Source organism: Arachis hypogaea, chromosome 18, assembly GCF_003086295.3.
Source record: "Arachis hypogaea cultivar Tifrunner chromosome 18, arahy.Tifrunner.gnm2.J5K5, whole genome shotgun sequence".
In the NCBI taxonomy this organism is placed as follows: Eukaryota; Viridiplantae; Streptophyta; class Magnoliopsida; order Fabales; family Fabaceae; genus Arachis; species Arachis hypogaea.
This window is the reverse complement of record NC_092053.1, coordinates 57,337,997-57,347,022: the sequence shown is the minus strand read 5'-3', so window position 1 is coordinate 57,347,022 and position 9,026 is coordinate 57,337,997.

The following is a 9,026-nucleotide window of genomic DNA, read 5'->3' as shown; positions in this document are numbered from 1 at the left end:
ATGCCAAACCAGTGGTTCAACCACAGAGGCGGCTAAATCCAGCCATGAAAGAAGTGGTGCAAAAAGAGGTCACCAAATTACTGGAGGCTGGGATTATTTATCCTATTTCTGATAGCCCCTGGGTGAGCCCTGTTCAAGTCGTCCCAAAAAAGGGAGGCATGACAGTGATTCATAATGAAAAAAATGAACTGGTTCCTACAAGAACAGTTACGGGGTGGCGCATGTGTATTGACTATAGAAGGCTAAATACAGCCACCAGAAAGGATCATTTTCCTTTGCCATTCATAGACCAGATGCTAGAAAGACTAGCAGGTCATGATTATTACTGCTTTTTGGATGGCTACTCAGGCTATAACCAGATTGCAGTAGATCCCCAAGATCAAGAGAAAACAGCATTCACATGTCCACCTGCAACCTTTGGGGTTAATTTCATTAGTTTTGGGTATGTTCTAGTTAGTTTTTAGTCTATTTTCATTAGTTTTTAGGAAAAATTTATATTTCTAGACTTTACTATGAGTTGTGTGTTTTTCTGTAATTTCAGGTATTTTTTTGGCTGAAATTGAAGGAGCTGAGCAAAAATCTGATTCAGGCTGAAAAAGGACTGCTGATGCTGTTGGATTCTGACCTCCCTACACTCAAAGTGGATTTTCTGGAGCTACAGAACTCGAAATGGCATGCTTCCAATTGCGTTGGAAAGTAGACATCCAGGGATTTCCAGAAATATATAATAGTCCATACTTTGTACAAGGATAGATGACGTAAACTGGCGTTCAACGCCAGTTCTCTGCCTAATTCTGGCGTCCAGCGCCAAAAAAGGATCAAAAGCTGGAGTTGAACGCCCAAACTGGCACAAAAACTGGCGTTCAACTCCACAAATGGCCTCTGCACGTGACTTACTCAAACCTCAGCCCCAGCACACACCAAGTGGGCCCCAGAAGTGGATCTCTGCATCATCCATCATAGTCCACTTATTTTTTTGTAAACCTAGGCTACTAGTTTAGTATTTAAACAACTTTTAGAGACTTATTTTGTATCTCATGACATTTTAGATCAAACCCTTGTATTCTCTGACGGCATGAGTCTCTAAACCCTATTGTTGGGGGTGAGGAGCTCTGCTGTGTCTCGATGAATTAATGCAAGTATTTCTGTTTTCCATTCAAACACGCTTGTTCCTATCTAAGATGTTCATTCGTGCTTAACTGTGATGAAGGTGATGATCTGTGACATTCATCACCTTCCTCATACCATGAACGTGTGCCTAACAACCACCTCCGTTCTATATCCGATTGAATGAGTATCTCTGAGATCTCTTAATCAGAATCTCCGTGGTATAAGCTAGAACTGATGGCGGCATTCATGAGAATCCGGAAAGTCTAAACCTTGTCTATGGTATTCCGAGTAGGATTCAAGGATTGAACGACTGTGACGAGCTTCAAACTTCTGAAGGCTGGGCGTTAGTGACAGACGCAAAAGGATAGTAAATCCTATTCCAACCGGATCGAGAACCAACCGATGATTAGCCGTGCTGTGACAGAGCGCTTGAGCGTAGTTTTCACTGGAAGGATGGAAGGTAGCCATTGACAACGGTGATCCACCAACACACAGCTTGCCATAGGAGGACGTGCGTGCGTGAATCAGAAGACATAGGAAAGCAGAGATTCAGAAGACAAAGCATCTCCAAAACTCCAACATATTCTCCATTACTGCACAACAAGTAACCTTTAATTTATGCTCTCTTGGTTATTCGCAATTCAACTGATAAACATAATTGACTTCCTGACTAAGATTTACAAGATAACCATAGATTGCTTCAAACCAACAATCTCCGTGGGATTCGACCCTTACTCACGTAAGGTATTACTTGGACGACCCAGTGCACTTGCTGGTTAGCGGTACGCGTTGTGAAAAGTGTGATTCACAATTCGTGCACCACCTTCCCAGATCCTACTCGAAATACTACAGACAAGGTTTAGACTTTTTGGATCTCAAGAATGGCCACCAATAATTCTAGCCTATACCACGAAGACTCTGATTTCACCATCAGGAGGCTAAGAGATACGCACTTAAGCTATTGCAAGTAGAACGGAAGTGGTTGTCAGGCATGCGTTCATAGGTGAGAATGATGATGAGTGTCACGGATCATCACCTTCCTCAGGTTGAAGAACAAGTGTATATCTTAGATAAGAAATAAGCTTGAATTGAATAGAAAAACAATAGTACTTTACATTAATTCATGAGGAACAGCAGAGCTCCACACCTTAATCTATGGTGTAGAAACTCTACCGTTGAAAATACATAAGAACAAGGTCCAGGCATGGCCGAGAGGCCAGCCTCCATGTCTAAGGAAAAATGTTCCAAAGATCAGATAAAAGATCAAAAGATGTCTAACACAATAGTAAAAAGTTCTATTTATACTAAACTAGTTACTAGGGTTGCAGAAATAAGTAAATGATGCAGAAATCTACTTCTGGGCCCACTTGGTGTGTGCTTGGGCTGAGCATTGAAGCTTTCACGTGTAGAGGTCTTCCTTGGAGTTAAATGCCAGTTTGTAACCTGTTTCTGGCGTTTAACTCTGCTTTGCAACTTGTTTCTGGCGTTTAACTCTAGAATAGGGCAGAAAGCTGGCGTTGAACGCCAATTTGTGTCATCTAAAATCGGGCAAAGTATAAACTATTATATCTTTCTAGAAAGTCCTGGATGTCTACTTTCTAACGCAATTGAGAGCGTGCCATTTGGACTTCTGTAGATCCAGAAAATCTACTTTGAGTGCAGGGAGGTCAGAATCCAACAGCATCTGTAGTCCTTCTTCAACCTCTGAATCTGATTTTTGCTCAAGTCCCTCAATTTCAGCCAGAAATTACCTGAAATCACAGAAAAACACACAAAATCATAGTAAAGTTCAGAAATGTGAATTTTATTTAGAAACTAATAAAAATATACTAAAAACTAACTAAATCATACTAAAAACTATGTAAAAACAATGCCAAAAAGCGTATAAATCATCCGCTCATCACCTACTCTATTGTTATTCCTATTTAAATCGTGACCATAGCCTAATCTATACTCACGGTTTTGCGTTATATATGGTCACCCTACTTTAAAATCGTGATCATAGGTTATCTGTGGTCACACTATTTTAAAACTGTGATCATAGTTTACCATGGTCACCGTTTTGTAAAACCGTGGCTATGGTCACATTTTTAGCATAACCATAGCATCACCTTATTTTAAAATCATGACCATAACCTACTCTATGGTCATTGCTGTTTTAAACTGTGACCATAGCCTAATCTATGGTCACAGTTTTAGCATAACCATAGCTTATCTGTCACCCTATTTTAAAATTGTGACCATAGCTTATTCTATGGTCACCTTTTTATAAAATCATGACCATAGCCTAATTTATGGTCATGGTTTCAGGGTGACCACTACAAAATTTGTATTTATTTGTGGTAGTTTTTTAATGGGAGTTACTAAAACCTCCATAATATATTTTATTTGTGACAAATTATAAAACTCCCTAAATAAATAACAAAAAATCCCATTGTTATAATAGACAACTAAATATTAACTCAGCCCAATCAAAAAAAAAAAAAAATCAAACAGGGCTGAGAGAGAGAGAGAGAGAGAGAGAGAACGAGGGAGAGTGAGATCTTTCTGAAACTCTAGAATCTCAGTGTCATCGCCATCGCCACTGCCATTGTTGCTGTCATTGTCTCCTTTGTCAGCACGTCACCGGTGGAGTTATGAATGGAGGACGAGGTGATCGTGGAGCCTCTCTTCTGCTTCTACGTCGTCTTCCAAGGTTCTTCCGTTGGTTCTGCTTTTGCTCCAGTGACTTGAAGCACTGAGAGTGGTTTTGGCGCGGACGCAGTGGCATTGGCTGAGGAGATCTGGAAGGCGAACGAGCGGGAGTCTCTGTAAGCTTCAATTGAAGTTGCTTTCGAAGCTATCAGATATCGTAGAACAAATTTTCATGTCGTTCCAAGTCATTGCGGTGAGAATTTCTTCCTAATTTGTTCTTGTTTAGTTCGAGACTTAAATTTTCTCACTCACTTCTATTCAGAATTTGTTCAGACAATCTCCATGTTTTTGAGGGAGGTGAATTAAATTTGAGATCTCTGTTTACTACAATTTGTGCCTAGTTCAGCTTCATACGGATGCTTTCTCACTTGCTTCTATCATTTCAATGATTCCAAATTGCTATTTCTGCACATCTTATGTGGATTTCGTGAACCGAATTGCAGGGAAAGCAAGAATTGCCTCAACTCAAGCTTCTCATGACTTCTTGATGAATCCCGATTTTGTGGTTTATCTTGTGCTTATTTTAGGGGATTTTATCACCTTTTTCCCACATTTATTCAATGAAATAGCATGGTTTTGTAATTCTCCCTCAATTTGTGCCTAAGTGTAAAAACATGCTTTTTAGGCCTTTAAATTGGTGATTTTAATTCACTTTAATTCCTTTCGGTGCCTTGATGTGTTTGTTGAGTGATTTTAGGTTCATAAGGCAAGTATTAGATGGAAGAAATGAAGAGAAAAGCATACAAAGTGGAGAATGCATGAGGAAACAAGAATTGTGAATACTTCAATGGACGTGCAAGTGTACATGGCGCGTATGTGCGGATGAGAAAAATGGCCAAGCGACGCACACGCGCACATGGCGCGTACACGTCGATACTCTCACGTGACCCACTTAAGGGCAAAACGCTGGGGGCGATTTCTGAGCTGCCCAGGCCCAAATCCAACTTATTTCGGAGGGTATTTCATGCAGAATTGAAGCTTGAGCAAGGTGGGAGCACTTAGTTAGTCAACATGATCCCTTAGTTAGTTTTCTAGAGAGAGAAGCTCCCTCTTCTCTCTAGAATTAGGTTAGGATTAGGTTAATTTCTCTTAGATCTTGCATTAATTACTTGATTCCATCTTGTTTTTGTGACAATTTCCTGTTTCTACATCTTGTTTCTCTTAGTTGTAGTGTTAATCTCTTGTTTTGCTCTCTTTTATGTTAATGAACAATTGTTGGATCTTAATTTCTTTTAATGCAATTTTATGTTCCATGTCTCTTTTATGTTTTTCTTCATTGTTATTGTTGATTTCTTGCCTATGTTAGTTATGGGTTTCATTAATTCTTGCATTTTGTGATATTTACTCTTATTGCACTCTAGGTGTTTGATAGAATGTTTCCTTTAGCTCTTGAGTAGTTCTCTCTACTCTTGGCCTAGGCTAAGGGAATTGAGTGATCTTGAGTCATTAGGTCTCATTGGATTGATGATTTGAGAACCCTTGGGGATCAATTTGATAACCATTGACTCTAGCCTACTACTAAGTTAATTAGTAGCTAGGTTGGGACTTATGGATTGATGTTGATCAAGCCATTTGACGTACTCCAAGCCTAGGAGTAAACATTACATACTTAAGGCTTTAATGAGTAGACCTAATGAGCTCGGCTCCTCATAATTATCAATACTTGCATTGTAGACAAGGATGGTGATCTCAATTACCTATGTCTTAGTCAAGAGTTCTTTACCTTGCTTTCTTTAATTACTTGCTTGATTTACTTTTCTTGCCCCTCTTAAAAATCAAACCCCTTGTTCCTTCATAGCCAATAATTGACCACTTCATTGCAATTTCTTGTGAGACAACACAGAGTCTAAATACTTCGGTTAATTTTTATTGGGGTTTGTACTCGTGACAACCAATATTTTTGCATGTGACGATTCTTTGTCGGGTTAGAACTATACTTGCAACGAGAATTCATTTGTGAAATTTTAAACCGTACGAGAAACTGAACATCAAAATGAAGCCGTTGCCGGGGAATTGTAATGGTGCTATGTTATTGGCTATTGTATATATTGTGAATAGCTTGATTTTTGGTTTGTTTGTTAAATTTTGCTAGTTTTAGGATTCAGTTTTCTTTATTTCTTGTTAGCTTTTGTTTTTATTTTCTCTTATCACCATGAATTCTCATCACTTTGACTATGAATTTGGTTCAAACTATGATGCAGAAAATGGAAGCTTTAATGAGGATGTGCATCAAGGATTTGGAGATCAAAGTTTGGCAAGAGTGCTTGGGGATATGACTACTCTCCTCACGGAGATGCGCAAGGGTGAGAAGTAATCAACTCAAGGGTGTGGTAGAACCATCCCCTTCCGAAGCAAGTCTAACCAAGGCACTTGGGGATATGACCACCATCCTTACACAAATCCAAAAGGATCAAAAGGAATACTACTCCATCCAAGCCGTCCAAGCCCCACCTCCAGTTGCTCAACTTGAAGGCCCTCCTAGAATTTGTGGTTTGTGTTCTAGCACCACACATTACACCGACCAATGCCATCAAATTCAAGAGGAACATGCTCTTGTGGTAGCCAATGTGAATTACAACAACCATCCACCCTACCCTTCTCAAGGTCAAAATAATTACCATCAAGGTGGTAATCAACATCAAGGGTGGAGAGATAATACACAAGGGAGCAATCAAAACCAAAGGTGGAACAACTCTTCTTCTCATTACAACAACAACCAATCTTCATCCCAATACCATCACAACAACACCAACTACCAAGCCAACCAAAGCCACTCCAACCAAAACCAAAACAACTACACCAAGTACCAAGCACCACACCATAGACAACAAAACCAAAACCAAACTCCTCCATCTTCCAACAATCAAGTTTTAGAGCTTAGAGCTGCTATGGAAAAACGAGATGAGAGCAACAAGGCTCAATTTGATGCCTTGAGTACCCAATTGGCTAACCTCACCAACTTGCTTTCAAAGATGAACATGTCAAACTAACCACCAAACCCCAATAACAACACTAACCAACCCTCAAGTTCTTCTAACCTTCCATCCCAACCCCAACCAAACCCAAAGGGCGGTCTCAACGCCATCACTCTAAGGTCGGGGACTACGTTAGAGGAGATACCTCCAAGGGTCATGGGAGAAATTCATGAGGAAGAGGTAGTCGTTGAAGCCCCACATGAAGAAGAGGTGGTAGACAAAAGGCATGAGGAAGAAGGAGTAAACCTCAAGGAACCCAAGAGGAAAGCCATAGTAGATGAGTCAATTCCTATTCCATTTCCTTCCATGGTGAAGAAAGCGAAGAAAACACCGGAGTTTGATTTGAACATGCTTCAAGTGTTCAAAAAGGTTGAGGTAACAATACCACTCCTTGATGCTATTCAACAAATTCCAAAGTATGCAAAATTTTTGAAAGACTTGTGTACACACAAGGATAGGATAGGAGAATTGGAGACATTATCCTTGGGTAGTTCAATTTCTTCCTTGATGGAACCTATTCAAAGAAAATGTGGTGACCCTGGACCGTGCTTAGTGTCTTGTTGTATTGGTGGATACACTTTTCATGATTGTATGTGTGACTTGGGGGCCTGTGTTAGCATCATGCCGCTTTCAATTTATGTGCGGTTGAATTTAGCTGAAGAAGTCGGCGGCGAGGTTTGCCTTAGCTGATAAAAGTGTGATCACAGTGATGGAAATAGCAGAAGATGTACTCGTGGCAATTAAGGATTTGGTTTTTCCGGTTGACTTTTACATCCTTGAAATGCCTCCAGCAGAAAATAGAAGCTCATCCTCCGTTCTACTTGGTAGACCCTTCCTCAAAACCTCCAATTTCAAGTTAGATGCCTTCACCGGTGTATATTCCTTTGGGGTTGGAGACAAGACTATCAAGTTCAATTTGGAGGAAGCCATGAAACATCCTCCCGAAGAACATTCCATGCTCCAATGTGATGTAATTGATGAAGTGGTAGCGGAAGTGCAAGAAGAAGATCATTACAAGTTGTGCTACCCCGTTGTTGAGGAGACGGATGACCAAGAGGATGAACAAGAGGAAGTTGTCAAGAATGAGTCCCATGAGCTTGATGAAAAGGAACCTCATCTTGAGATAAAAAGTGAACTGAAGCCCCTTCCATCTCATCTGAAGTATGCTTTCTTAGAGGATAACCAAAGGTTTCCGGTCATTATTGCTAGTGAGCTCTCAAGTGAAGAAGAGGGAAAGCTCCTAGATGTTCTAAGAAAGTACAAGAAAGCAATAGGATAGAGCCTAGCGGATATTGTGGGAATTGACCCCCGCAAGTGCATGCATAGGATCTTTCTCCAAGATGGAGCCAAGCCGGTTAGGCAACCGCAAAGGAGGCTCAACCCAACCATCCTTGATGTACTGAAGAAAGAGGTCACCCGATCACTGGATGCGGATATCATATACTCAATTTCCGACAGTAAGTGGGTGAGCCCGGTTCAAGTTGTTCCCAAGAAGTCGGGCATTACAACGGTCAAGAAGGACGACGGTAAATTGGTCACTAAAAGAGTCCAAAATGCGTGGCGAGTATGTATTGACTACAGAAGATTGAACGCTGCCACACGAAAAGACCATTACCCCTTACGCTTCATCGATCAGATGCTAGACCGCTTGGCAGGTAAATCTCACTACTATTTTCTTGATGGATTTACTGGCTACTTCCAAATACATATTGCTCCTGAAGATCAGGAGAAGACCACATTTACTTGTCCGTTTGGCACCTTTGCCTATAAAAGGATGCCATTTGGACTATGTAACGCACCCGCTACTTTTCAGCGGTGCATGACGAGTGTCTTCTCTGATCTAATGGAGAATTGCTTGGAAGTTTTTATGGATGACTTCAGCGTTTATGGTACTTCATTCAATTTTTGTTTAGAGAGCTTGGCCAAGGTCCTAGCTAGATGTGTTGACACTAACCTTGTCTTAAATTTTGAAAAATGTCACTTTATGGTACAACAAGGTATAGTGTTAGGACATGTAGTATCTCATGAGGGCATTTCTGTGGACCCGGCCAAGGTCGATGTTATTACTACTTTGCCTCACCCCTCATCCATGAGGGAGGTCCGCTCGTTTTTGGGACATGCAGGATTTTATAGGCGCTTTATCAAGGACTTCAGCAAGATTGCTTTACCATTGTCGCGCCTACTCCAAAAAGATGTGGATTTTGAGTTTGACAGTGAATGTGTAAAGGATTTTGAAGAGCTAAGGAG